Below are 17,322 nucleotides of genomic sequence, written 5' to 3' on the forward strand. Positions count from 1 at the left end.
CACACAAAATGTTAGTTTTCGGCCGCATTTGACGAAAGCGCTTCCTTCCGCAACCGCCAGTTCCTCGAGGACGGCGCGGGGAGGCGCGCCCGGCGTCCCAGCAGAGTGACGGCCGAATTGGCGGGCGCACCGCCGCGTGTGTGAGACGCACTGCTGCTCGTTGCACCCCCTGTCATTCGCTGGGCGCGTGCAGCCTTCGACACTAGCGGAGGACGCATCTTGTCCCTGGTGTTCAGCGGAGGGCCTGTGCGGGGTGCGGCAGTGTCGTGCTGGAGGGCCCACTGGTAGCGATGTGGGCTTCCTCGCCTCGCCTCGCCTCGCCTCGCCTCACACCAGGTGTCTGCGTAGTTTGCAGTGCATTCGCACCATTCCTATCCCTGTCCCTGTCCCCGTCCCGACTTGTCCCGACTTTGCTCGACTGCCGCTCGCTGCCGCTCGGGTCGTGGTCCATATGACAGCGCAAGCACGACAAACGTCTGCGGGACGAGACGAGGCGAGACGAGACGAGACGACTAAGGAATAAATTCGTGGTTACAAATCAAATTTGGAACTCTAAACTCCTACACAACAATAGGCGGTGACGTATTTCAGAAGTCACCTGCCGATTCGTACTGTTTTGTCGTTTTCAAAGTCTTCTTGGCAAACTTGGTTAGCACATTCTCCCTCAAACTGAGTTAATTACTGCATTTTCGTACCATTACAGTAGTTTAAAAGGCTTAAGGAAGTATCTTTGTCACAACAGAAAGGTAGTTTGAAAATTGGGCTGGCGACATAACAAAAAAAAACAGGAAGGGAGCCAACAGCACCCGGGTTTCCCAGGCGGTCACCCATCCAAGTACTAGCCGGGCCCGATGATGCTTAACTTCGGTGATCGGACGAGAACCGGTGTATTCATCATGGTATGGCCGTTGGCGCTCATCTAATGTAGGAGCACGGCAGAATTCGCGTTCGGCTTTTCTCCCAACACACAAAATGTTAGTTTTCGGCCGCATTTGACGAAAGCGCTTCCTTCCGCAACCGCCAGTTCCTCGAGGACGGCGCGGGGAGGCGCGCCCGGCGTCCCAGCAGAGTGACGGCCGAATTGGCGGGCGCACCGCCGCGTGTGTGAGACGCACTGCTGCTCGTTGCACCCCCTGTCATTCGCTGGGCGCGTGCAGCCTTCGACACTAGCGGAGGACGCATCTTGTCCCTGGTGTTCAGCGGAGGGCCTGTGCGGGGTGCGGCAGTGTCGTGCTGGAGGGCCCACTGGTAGCGATGTGGGCTTCCTCGCCTCGCCTCGCCTCGCCTCGCCTCACACCAGGTGTCTGCGTAATTTGCAGTGCATTCGCACCATTCCTATCCCTGTCCCTGTCCCCGTCCCGACTTGTCCCGACTTTGCTCGACTGCCGCTCGCTGCCGCTCGGGTCGTGGTCCATATGACAGCGCAAGCACGACAAACGTCTGCGGGACGAGACGAGACGAGACGAGACGAGACGACTAAGGAATAAATTCGTGGTTACAAATCAAATTTGGAACTCTAAACTCCTACACAACAATAGGCGGTGACGTATTTCAGAAGTCACCTGCCGATTCGTACTGTTTTGTCGTTTTCAAAGTCTTCTTGGCAAACTTGGTTAGCACATTCTCCCTCAAACTGAGTTAATTACTGCATTTTCGTACCATTACAGTAGTTTAAAAGGCTTAAGGAAGCATCTTTGTCACAACAGAAAGGTAGTTTGAAAATTGGGCTGGCGACATAACAAAAAAAAACAGGAAGGGAGCCAACAGCACCCGGGTTTCCCAGGCAGTCACCCATCCAAGTACTAGCCGGGCCCGATGACGCTTAACTTCGGTGATCGGACGAGAACCGGTGTATTCATCATGGTATGGCCGTTGGCGCTCATCTAAAGTAGGAGCACGGCAGAATTCGCTTTCGGCTTTTCTCCCAACACACAAAATGTTAGTTTTCGGCCGCATTTGACGAAAGCGCTTCCTTCCGCAACCGCCAGTTCCTCGAGGACGGCGCGGGGAGGCGCGCCCGGCGTCCCAGCAGAGTGACGGCCGAATTGGCGGGCGCACCGCCGCGTGTGTGAGACGCACTGCTGCTCGTTGCACCCCCTGTCATTCGCTGGGCGCGTGCAGCCTTCGACACTAGCGGAGGACGCATCTTGTCCCTGGTGTTCAGCGGAGGGCCTGTGCGGGGTGCGGCAGTGTCGTGCAGGAGGGCCCACTGGTAGCGATGTGGGCTTCCTCGCCTCGCCTCGCCTCGCCTCGCCTCACACCAGGTGTCTGCGAAATTTGCAGTGCATTCGCACCATTCCTATCCCTGTCCCTGTCCCCGTCCCGACTTGTCCCGACTTTGCTCGACTGCCGCTCGCTGCCGCTCGGGTCGTGGTCCATATGACAGCGCAAGCACGACAAACGTCTGCGGGAGGAGACGAGACGAGACGAGACGAGACGACTAAGGAATAAATTCGTGGTTACAAATCAAATTTGGAACTCTAAACTCCTACACAACAATAGGCGGTGACGTATTTCAGAAGTCACCTGCCGATTCGTACTGTTTTGTCGTTTTCAAAGTCTTCTTGGCAAACTTGGTTAGCACATTCTCCCTCAAACTGAGTTAATTACTGCATTTTCGTACCATTACAGTAGTTTAAAAGGCTTAAGGAAGCATCTTTGTCACAACAGAAAGGTAGTTTGAAAATTGGGCTGGCGACATAACAAAAAAAAAAAAAAAACAGGAAGGGAGCCAACAGCACCCGGGTTTCCCAGGCGGTCACCCATCCAAGTACTAGCCGGGCCCGATGATGCTTAACTTCGGTGATCGGACGAGAACCGGTGTATTCATCATGGTATGGCCGTTGGAGCTCATCTAATGTACGAGCACGGCAGAATTCGCGTTCGGCTTTTCTCCCAACACACAAAATGTTAGTTTTCGGCCGCATTTGACGAAAGCGCTTCCTTCCGCAACCGCCAGTTCCTCGAGGACGGCGCGGGGAGGCGCGCCCGGCGTCCCAGCAGAGTGACGGCCGAATTGGCGGGCGCACCGCCGCGTGTGTGAGACGCACTGCTGCTCGTTGCACCCCCTGTCATTCGCTGGGCGCGTGCAGCCTTCGACACTAGCAGAGGACGCATCTTGTCCCTGGAGTTCAGCGGAGGGCCTGTGCGGGGTGCGGCAGTGTCGTGCAGGAGGGCCCACTGGTAGCGATGTGGGCTTCCTCGCCTCGCCTCGCCTCGCCACGCCTCGCCTCACACCAGGTGTCTGCGTAGTTTGCAGTGCATTCGCACCATTCCTATCCCTGTCCCTGTCCCCGTCCCGACTTGTCCCGACTTTGCTCGACTGCCGCTCGCTGCCGCTCGGGTCGTGGTCCATATGACAGCGCAAGCACGACAAACGTCTGCGGGACGAGACGAGACGAGACGAGACGAGACGACTAAGGAATAAATTCGTGGTTACAAATCAAATTTGGAACTCTAAACTCCTACACAACAATAGGCGGTGACGTATTTCAGAAGTCACCTGCCGATTCGTACTGTTTTGTCGTTTTCAAAGTCTTCTTGGCAAACTTGGTTAGCACATTCTCCCTCAAACTGAGTTAATTACTGCATTTTCGTACCATTACAGTAGTTTAAAAGGCTTAAGGAAGCATCTTTGTCACAACAGAAAGGTAGTTTGAAAATTGGGCTGGCGACATAACAAAAAAAAACAGGAAGGGAGCCAACAGCACCCGGGTTTCCCAGGCGGTCACCCATCCAAGTACTAGCCGGGCCCGATGACGCTTAACTTCGGTGATCGGACGAGAACCGGTGTATTCATCATGGTATGGCCGTTGGCGCTCATCTAAAGTAGGAGCACGGCAGAATTCGCTTTCGGCTTTTCTCCCAACACACAAAATGTTAGTTTTCGGCCGCATTTGACGAAAGCGCTTCCTTCCGCAACCGCCAGTTCCTCGAGGACGGCGCGGGGAGGCGCGCCCGGCGTCCCAGCAGAGTGACGGCCGAATTGGCGGGCGCACCGCCGCGTGTGTGAGACGCACTGCTGCTCGTTGCACCCCCTGTCATTCGCTGGGCGCGTGCAGCCTTCGACACTAGCGGAGGACGCATCTTGTCCCTGGTGTTCAGCGGAGGGCCTGTGCGGGGTGCGGCAGTGTCGTGCAGGAGGGCCCACTGGTAGCGATGTGGGCTTCCTCGCCTCGCCTCGCCTCGCCACGCCTCGCCTCACACCAGGTGTCTGCGTAGTTTGCAGTGCATTCGCACCATTCCTATCCCTGTCCCTGTCCCCGTCCCGACTTGTCCCGACTTTGCTCGACTGCCGCTCGCTGCCGCTCGGGTCGTGGTCCATATGACAGCGCAAGCACGACAAACGTCTGCGGGACGAGACGAGACGAGACGAGACGAGACGACTAAGGAATAAATTCGTGGTTACAAATCAAATTTGGAACTCTAAACTCCTACACAACAATAGGCGGTGACGTATTTCAGAAGTCACCTGCCGATTCGTACTGTTTTGTCGTTTTCAAAGTCTTCTTGGCAAACTTGGTTAGCACATTCTCCCTCAAACTGAGTTAATTACTGCATTTTCGTACCATTACAGTAGTTTAAAAGGCTTAAGGAAGCATCTTTGTCACAACAGAAAGGTAGTTTGAAAATTGGGCTGGCGACATAACAAAAAAAAACAGGAAGGGAGCCAACAGCACCCGGGTTTCCCAGGCGGTCACCCATCCAAGTACTAGCCGGGCCCGATGATGCTTAACTTCGGTGATCGGACGAGAACCGGTGTATTCATCATGGTATGGCCGTTGGCGCTCATCTAATGTAGGAGCACGGCAGAATTCGCGTTCGGCTTTTCTCCCAACACACAAAATGTTAGTTTTCGGCCGCATTTGACGAAAGCGCTTCCTTCCGCAACCGCCAGTTCCTCGAGGACGGCGCGGGGAGGCGCGCCCGGCGTCCCAGCAGAGTGACGGCCGAATTGGCGGGCGCACCGCCGCGTGTGTGAGACGCACTGCTGCTCGTTGCACCCCCTGTCATTCGCTGGGCGCGTGCAGCCTTCGACACTAGCGGAGGACGCATCTTGTCCCTGGTGTTCAGCGGAGGGCCTGTGCGGGGTGCGGCAGTGTCGTGCTGGAGGGCCCACTGGTAGCGATGTGGGCTTCCTCGCCTCGCCTCGCCTCGCCTCGCCTCACACCAGGTGTCTGCGTAATTTGCAGTGCATTCGCACCATTCCTATCCCTGTCCCTGTCCCCGTCCCGACTTGTCCCGACTTTGCTCGACTGCCGCTCGCTGCCGCTCGGGTCGTGGTCCATATGACAGCGCAAGCACGACAAACGTCTGCGGGAGGAGACGAGACGAGACGAGACGAGACGACTAAGGAATAAATTCGTGGTTACAAATCAAATTTGGAACTCTAAACTCCTACACAACAATAGGCGGTGACGTATTTCAGAAGTCACCTGCCGATTCGTACTGTTTTGTCGTTTTCAAAGTCTTCTTGGCAAACTTGGTTAGCACATTCTCCCTCAAACTGAGTTAATTACTGCATTTTCGTACCATTACAGTAGTTTAAAAGGCTTAAGGAAGCATCTTTGTCACAACAGAAAGGTAGTTTGAAAATTGGGCTGGCGACATAACAAAAAAAAACAGGAAGGGAGCCAACAGCACCCGGGTTTCCCAGGCGGTCACCCATCCAAGTACTAGCCGGGCCCGATGATGCTTAACTTCGGTGATCGGACGAGAACCGGTGTATTCATCATGGTATGGCCGTTGGCGCTCATCTAAAGTAGGAGCACGGCAGAATTCGCTTTCGGCTTTTCTCCCAACACACAAAATGTTAGTTTTCGGCCGCATTTGACGAAAGCGCTTCCTTCCGCAACCGCCAGTTCCTCGAGGACGGCGCGGGGAGGCGCGCCCGGCGTCCCAGCAGAGTGACGGCCGAATTGGCGGGCGCACCGCCGCGTGTGTGAGACGCACTGCTGCTCGTTGCACCCCCTGTCATTCGCTGGGCGCGTGCAGCCTTCGACACTAGCGGAGGACGCATCTTGTCCCTGGTGTTCAGCGGAGGGCCTGTGCGGGGTGCGGCAGTGTCGTGCAGGAGGGCCCACTGGTAGCGATGTGGGCTTCCTCGCCTCGCCTCGCCTCGCCACGCCTCGCCTCACACCAGGTGTCTGCGTAGTTTGCAGTGCATTCGCACCATTCCTATCCCTGTCCCTGTCCCCGTCCCGACTTGTCCCGACTTTGCTCGACTGCCGCTCGCTGCCGCTCGGGTCGTGGTCCATATGACAGCGCAAGCACGACAAACGTCTGCGGGACGAGACGAGACGAGACGAGACGAGACGACTAAGGAATAAATTCGTGGTTACAAATCAAATTTGGAACTCTAAACTCCTACACAACAATAGGCGGTGACGTATTTCAGAAGTCACCTGCCGATTCGTACTGTTTTGTCGTTTTCAAAGTCTTCTTGGCAAACTTGGTTAGCACATTCTCCCTCAAACTGAGTTAATTACTGCATTTTCGTACCATTACAGTAGTTTAAAAGGCTTAAGGAAGCATCTTTGTCACAACAGAAAGGTAGTTTGAAAATTGGGCTGGCGACATAACAAAAAAAAACAGGAAGGGAGCCAACAGCACCCGGGTTTCCCAGGCGGTCACCCATCCAAGTACTAGCCGGGCCCGATGATGCTTAACTTCGGTGATCGGACGAGAACCGGTGTATTCATCATGGTATGGCCGTTGGCGCTCATCTAATGTAGGAGCACGGCAGAATTCGCGTTCGGCTTTTCTCCCAACACACAAAATGTTAGTTTTCGGCCGCATTTGACGAAAGCGCTTCCTTCCGCAACCGCCAGTTCCTCGAGGACGGCGCGGGGAGGCGCGCCCGGCGTCCCAGCAGAGTGACGGCCGAATTGGCGGGCGCACCGCCGCGTGTGTGAGACGCACTGCTGCTCGTTGCACCCCCTGTCATTCGCTGGGCGCGTGCAGCCTTCGACACTAGCGGAGGACGCATCTTGTCCCTGGTGTTCAGCGGAGGGCCTGTGCGGGGTGCGGCAGTGTCGTGCTGGAGGGCCCACTGGTAGCGATGTGGGCTTCCTCGCCTCGCCTCGCCTCGCCTCGCCTCACACCAGGTGTCTGCGTAATTTGCAGTGCATTCGCACCATTCCTATCCCTGTCCCTGTCCCCGTCCCGACTTGTCCCGACTTTGCTCGACTGCCGCTCGCTGCCGCTCGGGTCGTGGTCCATATGACAGCGCAAGCACGACAAACGTCTGCGGGAGGAGACGAGACGAGACGAGACGAGACGACTAAGGAATAAATTCGTGGTTACAAATCAAATTTGGAACTCTAAACTCCTACACAACAATAGGCGGTGACGTATTTCAGAAGTCACCTGCCGATTCGTACTGTTTTGTCGTTTTCAAAGTCTTCTTGGCAAACTTGGTTAGCACATTCTCCCTCAAACTGAGTTAATTACTGCATTTTCGTACCATTACAGTAGTTTAAAAGGCTTAAGGAAGCATCTTTGTCACAACAGAAAGGTAGTTTGAAAATTGGGCTGGCGACATAACAAAAAAAAACAGGAAGGGAGCCAACAGCACCCGGGTTTCCCAGGCGGTCACCCATCCAAGTACTAGCCGGGCCCGATGATGCTTAACTTCGGTGATCGGACGAGAACCGGTGTATTCATCATGGTATGGCCGTTGGCGCTCATCTAATGTAGGAGCACGGCAGAATTCGCGTTCGGCTTTTCTCCCAACACACAAAATGTTAGTTTTCGGCCGCATTTGACGAAAGCGCTTCCTTCCGCAACCGCCAGTTCCTCGAGGACGGCGCGGGGAGGCGCGCCCGGCGTCCCAGCAGAGTGACGGCCGAATTGGCGGGCGCACCGCCGCGTGTGTGAGACGCACTGCTGCTCGTTGCACCCCCTGTCATTCGCTGGGCGCGTGCAGCCTTCGACACTAGCGGAGGACGCATCTTGTCCCTGGTGTTCAGCGGAGGGCCTGTGCGGGGTGCGGCAGTGTCGTGCTGGAGGGCCCACTGGTAGCGATGTGGGCTTCCTCGCCTCGCCTCGCCTCGCCTCGCCTCACACCAGGTGTCTGCGTAATTTGCAGTGCATTCGCACCATTCCTATCCCTGTCCCTGTCCCCGTCCCGACTTGTCCCGACTTTGCTCGACTGCCGCTCGCTGCCGCTCGGGTCGTGGTCCATATGACAGCGCAAGCACGACAAACGTCTGCGGGAGGAGACGAGACGAGACGAGACGAGACGACTAAGGAATAAATTCGTGGTTACAAATCAAATTTGGAACTCTAAACTCCTACACAACAATAGGCGGTGACGTATTTCAGAAGTCACCTGCCGATTCGTACTGTTTTGTCGTTTTCAAAGTCTTCTTGGCAAACTTGGTTAGCACATTCTCCCTCAAACTGAGTTAATTACTGCATTTTCGTACCATTACAGTAGTTTAAAAGGCTTAAGGAAGCATCTTTGTCACAACAGAAAGGTAGTTTGAAAATTGGGCTGGCGACATAACAAAAAAAAACAGGAAGGGAGCCAACAGCACCCGGGTTTCCCAGGCGGTCACCCATCCAAGTACTAGCCGGGCCCGATGATGCTTAACTTCGGTGATCGGACGAGAACCGGTGTATTCATCATGGTATGGCCGTTGGCGCTCATCTAAAGTAGGAGCACGGCAGAATTCGCTTTCGGCTTTTCTCCCAACACACAAAATGTTAGTTTTCGGCCGCATTTGACGAAAGCGCTTCCTTCCGCAACCGCCAGTTCCTCGAGGACGGCGCGGGGAGGCGCGCCCGGCGTCCCAGCAGAGTGACGGCCGAATTGGCGGGCGCACCGCCGCGTGTGTGAGACGCACTGCTGCTCGTTGCACCCCCTGTCATTCGCTGGGCGCGTGCAGCCTTCGACACTAGCGGAGGACGCATCTTGTCCCTGGTGTTCAGCGGAGGGCCTGTGCGGGGTGCGGCAGTGTCGTGCAGGAGGGCCCACTGGTAGCGATGTGGGCTTCCTCGCCTCGCCTCGCCTCGCCACGCCTCGCCTCACACCAGGTGTCTGCGTAGTTTGCAGTGCATTCGCACCATTCCTATCCCTGTCCCTGTCCCCGTCCCGACTTGTCCCGACTTTGCTCGACTGCCGCTCGCTGCCGCTCGGGTCGTGGTCCATATGACAGCGCAAGCACGACAAACGTCTGCGGGACGAGACGAGACGAGACGAGACGAGACGACTAAGGAATAAATTCGTGGTTACAAATCAAATTTGGAACTCTAAACTCCTACACAACAATAGGCGGTGACGTATTTCAGAAGTCACCTGCCGATTCGTACTGTTTTGTCGTTTTCAAAGTCTTCTTGGCAAACTTGGTTAGCACATTCTCCCTCAAACTGAGTTAATTACTGCATTTTCGTACCATTACAGTAGTTTAAAAGGCTTAAGGAAGCATCTTTGTCACAACAGAAAGGTAGTTTGAAAATTGGGCTGGCGACATAACAAAAAAAAACAGGAAGGGAGCCAACAGCACCCGGGTTTCCCAGGCGGTCACCCATCCAAGTACTAGCCGGGCCCGATGATGCTTAACTTCGGTGATCGGACGAGAACCGGTGTATTCATCATGGTATGGCCGTTGGCGCTCATCTAATGTAGGAGCACGGCAGAATTCGCGTTCGGCTTTTCTCCCAACACACAAAATGTTAGTTTTCGGCCGCATTTGACGAAAGCGCTTCCTTCCGCAACCGCCAGTTCCTCGAGGACGGCGCGGGGAGGCGCGCCCGGCGTCCCAGCAGAGTGACGGCCGAATTGGCGGGCGCACCGCCGCGTGTGTGAGACGCACTGCTGCTCGTTGCACCCCCTGTCATTCGCTGGGCGCGTGCAGCCTTCGACACTAGCGGAGGACGCATCTTGTCCCTGGTGTTCAGCGGAGGGCCTGTGCGGGGTGCGGCAGTGTCGTGCTGGAGGGCCCACTGGTAGCGATGTGGGCTTCCTCGCCTCGCCTCGCCTCGCCTCGCCTCACACCAGGTGTCTGCGTAATTTGCAGTGCATTCGCACCATTCCTATCCCTGTCCCTGTCCCCGTCCCGACTTGTCCCGACTTTGCTCGACTGCCGCTCGCTGCCGCTCGGGTCGTGGTCCATATGACAGCGCAAGCACGACAAACGTCTGCGGGAGGAGACGAGACGAGACGAGACGAGACGACTAAGGAATAAATTCGTGGTTACAAATCAAATTTGGAACTCTAAACTCCTACACAACAATAGGCGGTGACGTATTTCAGAAGTCACCTGCCGATTCGTACTGTTTTGTCGTTTTCAAAGTCTTCTTGGCAAACTTGGTTAGCACATTCTCCCTCAAACTGAGTTAATTACTGCATTTTCGTACCATTACAGTAGTTTAAAAGGCTTAAGGAAGCATCTTTGTCACAACAGAAAGGTAGTTTGAAAATTGGGCTGGCGACATAACAAAAAAAAACAGGAAGGGAGCCAACAGCACCCGGGTTTCCCAGGCGGTCACCCATCCAAGTACTAGCCGGGCCCGATGATGCTTAACTTCGGTGATCGGACGAGAACCGGTGTATTCATCATGGTATGGCCGTTGGCGCTCATCTAATGTAGGAGCACGGCAGAATTCGCGTTCGGCTTTTCTCCCAACACACAAAATGTTAGTTTTCGGCCGCATTTGACGAAAGCGCTTCCTTCCGCAACCGCCAGTTCCTCGAGGACGGCGCGGGGAGGCGCGCCCGGCGTCCCAGCAGAGTGACGGCCGAATTGGCGGGCGCACCGCCGCGTGTGTGAGACGCACTGCTGCTCGTTGCACCCCCTGTCATTCGCTGGGCGCGTGCAGCCTTCGACACTAGCGGAGGACGCATCTTGTCCCTGGTGTTCAGCGGAGGGCCTGTGCGGGGTGCGGCAGTGTCGTGCTGGAGGGCCCACTGGTAGCGATGTGGGCTTCCTCGCCTCGCCTCGCCTCGCCTCGCCTCACACCAGGTGTCTGCGTAATTTGCAGTGCATTCGCACCATTCCTATCCCTGTCCCTGTCCCCGTCCCGACTTGTCCCGACTTTGCTCGACTGCCGCTCGCTGCCGCTCGGGTCGTGGTCCATATGACAGCGCAAGCACGACAAACGTCTGCGGGAGGAGACGAGACGAGACGAGACGAGACGACTAAGGAATAAATTCGTGGTTACAAATCAAATTTGGAACTCTAAACTCCTACACAACAATAGGCGGTGACGTATTTCAGAAGTCACCTGCCGATTCGTACTGTTTTGTCGTTTTCAAAGTCTTCTTGGCAAACTTGGTTAGCACATTCTCCCTCAAACTGAGTTAATTACTGCATTTTCGTACCATTACAGTAGTTTAAAAGGCTTAAGGAAGCATCTTTGTCACAACAGAAAGGTAGTTTGAAAATTGGGCTGGCGACATAACAAAAAAAAAAAAAAACAGGAAGGGAGCCAACAGCACCCGGGTTTCCCAGGCGGTCACCCATCCAAGTACTAGCCGGGCCCGATGATGCTTAACTTCGGTGATCGGACGAGAACCGGTGTATTCATCATGGTATGGCCGTTGGAGCTCATCTAATGTACGAGCACGGCAGAATTCGCGTTCGGCTTTTCTCCCAACACACAAAATGTTAGTTTTCGGCCGCATTTGACGAAAGCGCTTCCTTCCGCAACCGCCAGTTCCTCGAGGACGGCGCGGGGAGGCGCGCCCGGCGTCCCAGCAGAGTGACGGCCGAATTGGCGGGCGCACCGCCGCGTGTGTGAGACGCACTGCTGCTCGTTGCACCCCCTGTCATTCGCTGGGCGCGTGCAGCCTTCGACACTAGCAGAGGACGCATCTTGTCCCTGGAGTTCAGCGGAGGGCCTGTGCGGGGTGCGGCAGTGTCGTGCAGGAGGGCCCACTGGTAGCGATGTGGGCTTCCTCGCCTCGCCTCGCCTCGCCACGCCTCGCCTCACACCAGGTGTCTGCGTAGTTTGCAGTGCATTCGCACCATTCCTATCCCTGTCCCTGTCCCCGTCCCGACTTGTCCCGACTTTGCTCGACTGCCGCTCGCTGCCGCTCGGGTCGTGGTCCATATGACAGCGCAAGCACGACAAACGTCTGCGGGAGGAGACGAGACGAGACGAGACGAGACGACTAAGGAATAAATTCGTGGTTACAAATCAAATTTGGAACTCTAAACTCCTACACAACAATAGGCGGTGACGTATTTCAGAAGTCACCTGCCGATTCGTACTGTTTTGTCGTTTTCAAAGTCTTCTTGGCAAACTTGGTTAGCACATTCTCCCTCAAACTGAGTTAATTACTGCATTTTCGTACCATTACAGTAGTTTAAAAGGCTTAAGGAAGCATCTTTGTCACAACAGAAAGGTAGTTTGAAAATTGGGCTGGCGACATAACAAAAAAAAACAGGAAGGGAGCCAACAGCACCCGGGTTTCCCAGGCGGTCACCCATCCGAGTACTAGCCGGGCCCGATGATGCTTAACTTCGGTGATCGGACGAGAACCGGTGTATTCATCATGGTATGGCCGTTGGCGCTCATCTAATGTAGGAGCACGGCAGAATTCGCTTTCGGCTTTTCTCCCAACACACAAAATGTTAGTTTTCGGCCGCATTTGACGAAAGCGCTTCCTTCCGCAACCGCCAGTTCCTCGAGGACGGCGCGGGGAGGCGCGCCCGGCGTCCCAGCAGAGTGACGGCCGAATTGGCGGGCGCACCGCCGCGTGTGTGAGACGCACTGCTGCTCGTTGCACCCCCTGTCATTCGCTGGGCGCGTGCAGCCTTCGACACTAGCGGAGGACGCATCTTGTCCCTGGTGTTCAGCGGAGGGCCTGTGCGGGGTGCGGCAGTGTCGTGCTGGAGGGCCCACTGGTAGCGATGTGGGCTTCCTCGCCTCGCCTCGCCTCGCCTCGCCTCACACCAGGTGTCTGCGTAATTTGCAGTGCATTCGCACCATTCCTATCCCTGTCCCTGTCCCCGTCCCGACTTGTCCCGACTTTGCTCGACTGCCGCTCGCTGCCGCTCGGGTCGTGGTCCATATGACAGCGCAAGCACGACAAACGTCTGCGGGAGGAGACGAGACGAGACGAGACGAGACGACTAAGGAATAAATTCGTGGTTACAAATCAAATTTGGAACTCTAAACTCCTACACAACAATAGGCGGTGACGTATTTCAGAAGTCACCTGCCGATTCGTACTGTTTTGTCGTTTTCAAAGTCTTCTTGGCAAACTTGGTTAGCACATTCTCCCTCAAACTGAGTTAATTACTGCATTTTCGTACCATTACAGTAGTTTAAAAGGCTTAAGGAAGCATCTTTGTCACAACAGAAAGGTAGTTTGAAAATTGGGCTGGCGACATAACAAAAAAAAAAAAAAACAGGAAGGGAGCCAACAGCACCCGGGTTTCCCAGGCGGTCACCCATCCAAGTACTAGCCGGGCCCGATGATGCTTAACTTCGGTGATCGGACGAGAACCGGTGTATTCATCATGGTATGGCCGTTGGCGCTCATCTAATGTAGGAGCACGGCAGAATTCGCGTTCGGCTTTTCTCCCAACACACAAAATGTTAGTTTTCGGCCGCATTTGACGAAAGCGCTTCCTTCCGCAACCGCCAGTTCCTCGAGGACGGCGCGGGGAGGCGCGCCCGGCGTCCCAGCAGAGTGACGGCCGAATTGGCGGGCGCACCGCCGCGTGTGTGAGACGCACTGCTGCTCGTTGCACCCCCTGTCATTCGCTGGGCGCGTGCAGCCTTCGACACTAGCGGAGGACGCATCTTGTCCCTGGTGTTCAGCGGAGGGCCTGTGCGGGGTGCGGCAGTGTCGTGCTGGAGGGCCCACTGGTAGCGATGTGGGCTTCCTCGCCTCGCCTCGCCTCGCCTCGCCTCACACCAGGTGTCTGCGTAATTTGCAGTGCATTCGCACCATTCCTATCCCTGTCCCTGTCCCCGTCCCGACTTGTCCCGACTTTGCTCGACTGCCGCTCGCTGCCGCTCGGGTCGTGGTCCATATGACAGCGCAAGCACGACAAACGTCTGCGGGACGAGACGAGACGAGACGAGACGAGACGACTAAGGAATAAATTCGTGGTTACAAATCAAATTTGGAACTCTAAACTCCTACACAACAATAGGCGGTGACGTATTTCAGAAGTCACCTGCCGATTCGTACTGTTTTGTCGTTTTCAAAGTCTTCTTGGCAAACTTGGTTAGCACATTCTCCCTCAAACTGAGTTAATTACTGCATTTTCGTACCATTACAGTAGTTTAAAAGGCTTAAGGAAGCATCTTTGTCACAACAGAAAGGTAGTTTGAAAATTGGGCTGGCGACATAACAAAAAAAAACAGGAAGGGAGCCAACAGCACCCGGGTTTCCCAGGCGGTCACCCATCCAAGTACTAGCCGGGCCCGATGATGCTTAACTTCGGTGATCGGACGAGAACCGGTGTATTCATCATGGTATGGCCGTTGGCGCTCATCTAATGTAGGAGCACGGCAGAATTCGCTTTCGGCTTTTCTCCCAACACACAAAATGTTAGTTTTCGGCCGCATTTGACGAAAGCGCTTCCTTCCGCAACCGCCAGTTCCTCGAGGACGGCGCGGGGAGGCGCGCCCGGCGTCCCAGCAGAGTGACGGCCGAATTGGCGGGCGCACCGCCGCGTGTGTGAGACGCACTGCTGCTCGTTGCACCCCCTGTCATTCGCTGGGCGCGTGCAGCCTTCGACACTAGCGGAGGACGCATCTTGTCCCTGGTGTTCAGCGGAGGGCCTGTGCGGGGTGCGGCAGTGTCGTGCTGGAGGGCCCACTGGTAGCGATGTGGGCTTCCTCGCCTCGCCTCGCCTCGCCTCGCCTCACACCAGGTGTCTGCGTAATTTGCAGTGCATTCGCACCATTCCTATCCCTGTCCCTGTCCCCGTCCCGACTTGTCCCGACTTTGCTCGACTGCCGCTCGCTGCCGCTCGGGTCGTGGTCCATATGACAGCGCAAGCACGACAAACGTCTGCGGGAGGAGACGAGACGAGACGAGACGAGACGACTAAGGAATAAATTCGTGGTTACAAATCAAATTTGGAACTCTAAACTCCTACACAACAATAGGCGGTGACGTATTTCAGAAGTCACCTGCCGATTCGTACTGTTTTGTCGTTTTCAAAGTCTTCTTGGCAAACTTGGTTAGCACATTCTCCCTCAAACTGAGTTAATTACTGCATTTTCGTACCATTACAGTAGTTTAAAAGGCTTAAGGAAGCATCTTTGTCACAACAGAAAGGTAGTTTGAAAATTGGGCTGGCGACATAACAAAAAAAAACAGGAAGGGAGCCAACAGCACCCGGGTTTCCCAGGCGGTCACCCATCCGAGTACTAGCCGGGCCCGATGATGCTTAACTTCGGTGATCGGACGAGAACCGGTGTATTCATCATGGTATGGCCGTTGGCGCTCATCTAATGTAGGAGCACGGCAGAATTCGCTTTCGGCTTTTCTCCCAACACACAAAATGTTAGTTTTCGGCCGCATTTGACGAAAGCGCTTCCTTCCGCAACCGCCAGTTCCTCGAGGACGGCGCGGGGAGGCGCGCCCGGCGTCCCAGCAGAGTGACGGCCGAATTGGCGGGCGCACCGCCGCGTGTGTGAGACGCACTGCTGCTCGTTGCACCCCCTGTCATTCGCTGGGCGCGTGCAGCCTTCGACACTAGCGGAGGACGCATCTTGTCCCTGGTGTTCAGCGGAGGGCCTGTGCGGGGTGCGGCAGTGTCGTGCTGGAGGGCCCACTGGTAGCGATGTGGGCTTCCTCGCCTCGCCTCGCCTCGCCTCGCCTCACACCAGGTGTCTGCGTAATTTGCAGTGCATTCGCACCATTCCTATCCCTGTCCCTGTCCCCGTCCCGACTTGTCCCGACTTTGCTCGACTGCCGCTCGCTGCCGCTCGGGTCGTGGTCCATATGACAGCGCAAGCACGACAAACGTCTGCGGGAGGAGACGAGACGAGACGAGACGAGACGACTAAGGAATAAATTCGTGGTTACAAATCAAATTTGGAACTCTAAACTCCTACACAACAATAGGCGGTGACGTATTTCAGAAGTCACCTGCCGATTCGTACTGTTTTGTCGTTTTCAAAGTCTTCTTGGCAAACTTGGTTAGCACATTCTCCCTCAAACTGAGTTAATTACTGCATTTTCGTACCATTACAGTAGTTTAAAAGGCTTAAGGAAGCATCTTTGTCACAACAGAAAGGTAGTTTGAAAATTGGGCTGGCGACATAACAAAAAAAAAAAAAAACAGGAAGGGAGCCAACAGCACCCGGGTTTCCCAGGCGGTCACCCATCCAAGTACTAGCCGGGCCCGATGATGCTTAACTTCGGTGATCGGACGAGAACCGGTGTATTCATCATGGTATGGCCGTTGGCGCTCATCTAATGTAGGAGCACGGCAGAATTCGCGTTCGGCTTTTCTCCCAACACACAAAATGTTAGTTTTCGGCCGCATTTGACGAAAGCGCTTCCTTCCGCAACCGCCAGTTCCTCGAGGACGGCGCGGGGAGGCGCGCCCGGCGTCCCAGCAGAGTGACGGCCGAATTGGCGGGCGCACCGCCGCGTGTGTGAGACGCACTGCTGCTCGTTGCACCCCCTGTCATTCGCTGGGCGCGTGCAGCCTTCGACACTAGCGGAGGACGCATCTTGTCCCTGGTGTTCAGCGGAGGGCCTGTGCGGGGTGCGGCAGTGTCGTGCTGGAGGGCCCACTGGTAGCGATGTGGGCTTCCTCGCCTCGCCTCGCCTCGCCTCGCCTCACACCAGGTGTCTGCGTAATTTGCAGTGCATTCGCACCATTCCTATCCCTGTCCCTGTCCCCGTCCCGACTTGTCCCGACTTTGCTCGACTGCCGCTCGCTGCCGCTCGGGTCGTGGTCCATATGACAGCGCAAGCACGACAAACGTCTGCGGGACGAGACGAGACGAGACGAGACGAGACGACTAAGGAATAAATTCGTGGTTACAAATCAAATTTGGAACTCTAAACTCCTACACAACAATAGGCGGTGACGTATTTCAGAAGTCACCTGCCGATTCGTACTGTTTTGTCGTTTTCAAAGTCTTCTTGGCAAACTTGGTTAGCACATTCTCCCTCAAACTGAGTTAATTACTGCATTTTCGTACCATTACAGTAGTTTAAAAGGCTTAAGGAAGCATCTTTGTCACAACAGAAAGGTAGTTTGAAAATTGGGCTGGCGACATAACAAAAAAAAACAGGAAGGGAGCCAACAGCACCCGGGTTTCCCAGGCGGTCACCCATCCAAGTACTAGCCGGGCCCGATGATGCTTAACTTCGGTGATCGGACGAGAACC

At 55.3% G+C, this 17,322-nt stretch overlaps 17 non-coding genes across 17 annotated transcripts; all 17 read right to left on the minus strand.

Annotated features, from left to right (window-relative positions):
* Positions 1-794: 794 nt before the first annotated feature.
* On the minus strand, positions 795-913 carry LOC126159216 (5S ribosomal RNA). The gene has a single exon (XR_007534133.1). It is a non-coding gene; the product is annotated as a 5S ribosomal RNA (ribosomal RNA).
* An 845-nt stretch (positions 914-1,758) lies between these two features.
* Positions 1,759-1,877, minus strand: LOC126159039 (5S ribosomal RNA). The gene has a single exon (XR_007533981.1). It is a non-coding gene; the product is annotated as a 5S ribosomal RNA (ribosomal RNA).
* An 852-nt stretch (positions 1,878-2,729) lies between these two features.
* LOC126159245 (5S ribosomal RNA) lies at positions 2,730-2,848 on the minus strand. Its single transcript, XR_007534160.1, has one exon. It is a non-coding gene; the product is annotated as a 5S ribosomal RNA (ribosomal RNA).
* An 850-nt stretch (positions 2,849-3,698) lies between these two features.
* Positions 3,699-3,817, minus strand: LOC126159241 (5S ribosomal RNA). Its single transcript, XR_007534156.1, has one exon. It is a non-coding gene; the product is annotated as a 5S ribosomal RNA (ribosomal RNA).
* An 850-nt stretch (positions 3,818-4,667) lies between these two features.
* LOC126159217 (5S ribosomal RNA) lies at positions 4,668-4,786 on the minus strand. Its single transcript, XR_007534134.1, has one exon. It is a non-coding gene; the product is annotated as a 5S ribosomal RNA (ribosomal RNA).
* An 845-nt stretch (positions 4,787-5,631) lies between these two features.
* Positions 5,632-5,750, minus strand: LOC126159218 (5S ribosomal RNA). Its single transcript, XR_007534135.1, has one exon. It is a non-coding gene; the product is annotated as a 5S ribosomal RNA (ribosomal RNA).
* An 850-nt stretch (positions 5,751-6,600) lies between these two features.
* Positions 6,601-6,719, minus strand: LOC126159219 (5S ribosomal RNA). Its single transcript, XR_007534136.1, has one exon. It is a non-coding gene; the product is annotated as a 5S ribosomal RNA (ribosomal RNA).
* An 845-nt stretch (positions 6,720-7,564) lies between these two features.
* Positions 7,565-7,683, minus strand: LOC126159221 (5S ribosomal RNA). Its single transcript, XR_007534138.1, has one exon. It is a non-coding gene; the product is annotated as a 5S ribosomal RNA (ribosomal RNA).
* An 845-nt stretch (positions 7,684-8,528) lies between these two features.
* Positions 8,529-8,647, minus strand: LOC126159223 (5S ribosomal RNA). Its single transcript, XR_007534139.1, has one exon. It is a non-coding gene; the product is annotated as a 5S ribosomal RNA (ribosomal RNA).
* An 850-nt stretch (positions 8,648-9,497) lies between these two features.
* Positions 9,498-9,616, minus strand: LOC126159224 (5S ribosomal RNA). Its single transcript, XR_007534140.1, has one exon. It is a non-coding gene; the product is annotated as a 5S ribosomal RNA (ribosomal RNA).
* An 845-nt stretch (positions 9,617-10,461) lies between these two features.
* On the minus strand, positions 10,462-10,580 carry LOC126159225 (5S ribosomal RNA). The gene has a single exon (XR_007534141.1). It is a non-coding gene; the product is annotated as a 5S ribosomal RNA (ribosomal RNA).
* Positions 10,581-11,431: 851 nt separating this feature from the next.
* LOC126159246 (5S ribosomal RNA) lies at positions 11,432-11,550 on the minus strand. Its single transcript, XR_007534161.1, has one exon. It is a non-coding gene; the product is annotated as a 5S ribosomal RNA (ribosomal RNA).
* An 850-nt stretch (positions 11,551-12,400) lies between these two features.
* Positions 12,401-12,519, minus strand: LOC126159230 (5S ribosomal RNA). Its single transcript, XR_007534146.1, has one exon. It is a non-coding gene; the product is annotated as a 5S ribosomal RNA (ribosomal RNA).
* Positions 12,520-13,370: 851 nt separating this feature from the next.
* On the minus strand, positions 13,371-13,489 carry LOC126159226 (5S ribosomal RNA). Its single transcript, XR_007534142.1, has one exon. It is a non-coding gene; the product is annotated as a 5S ribosomal RNA (ribosomal RNA).
* An 845-nt stretch (positions 13,490-14,334) lies between these two features.
* LOC126159227 (5S ribosomal RNA) lies at positions 14,335-14,453 on the minus strand. Its single transcript, XR_007534143.1, has one exon. It is a non-coding gene; the product is annotated as a 5S ribosomal RNA (ribosomal RNA).
* Positions 14,454-15,298: 845 nt separating this feature from the next.
* LOC126159231 (5S ribosomal RNA) lies at positions 15,299-15,417 on the minus strand. The gene has a single exon (XR_007534147.1). It is a non-coding gene; the product is annotated as a 5S ribosomal RNA (ribosomal RNA).
* Positions 15,418-16,268: 851 nt separating this feature from the next.
* Positions 16,269-16,387, minus strand: LOC126159228 (5S ribosomal RNA). The gene has a single exon (XR_007534144.1). It is a non-coding gene; the product is annotated as a 5S ribosomal RNA (ribosomal RNA).
* Positions 16,388-17,322: the final 935 nt, after the last annotated feature.

Source organism: Schistocerca cancellata, unplaced genomic scaffold (genome assembly GCF_023864275.1).
Source record: "Schistocerca cancellata isolate TAMUIC-IGC-003103 unplaced genomic scaffold, iqSchCanc2.1 HiC_scaffold_1126, whole genome shotgun sequence".
Taxonomy (NCBI): Eukaryota; Metazoa; Arthropoda; class Insecta; order Orthoptera; family Acrididae; genus Schistocerca; species Schistocerca cancellata.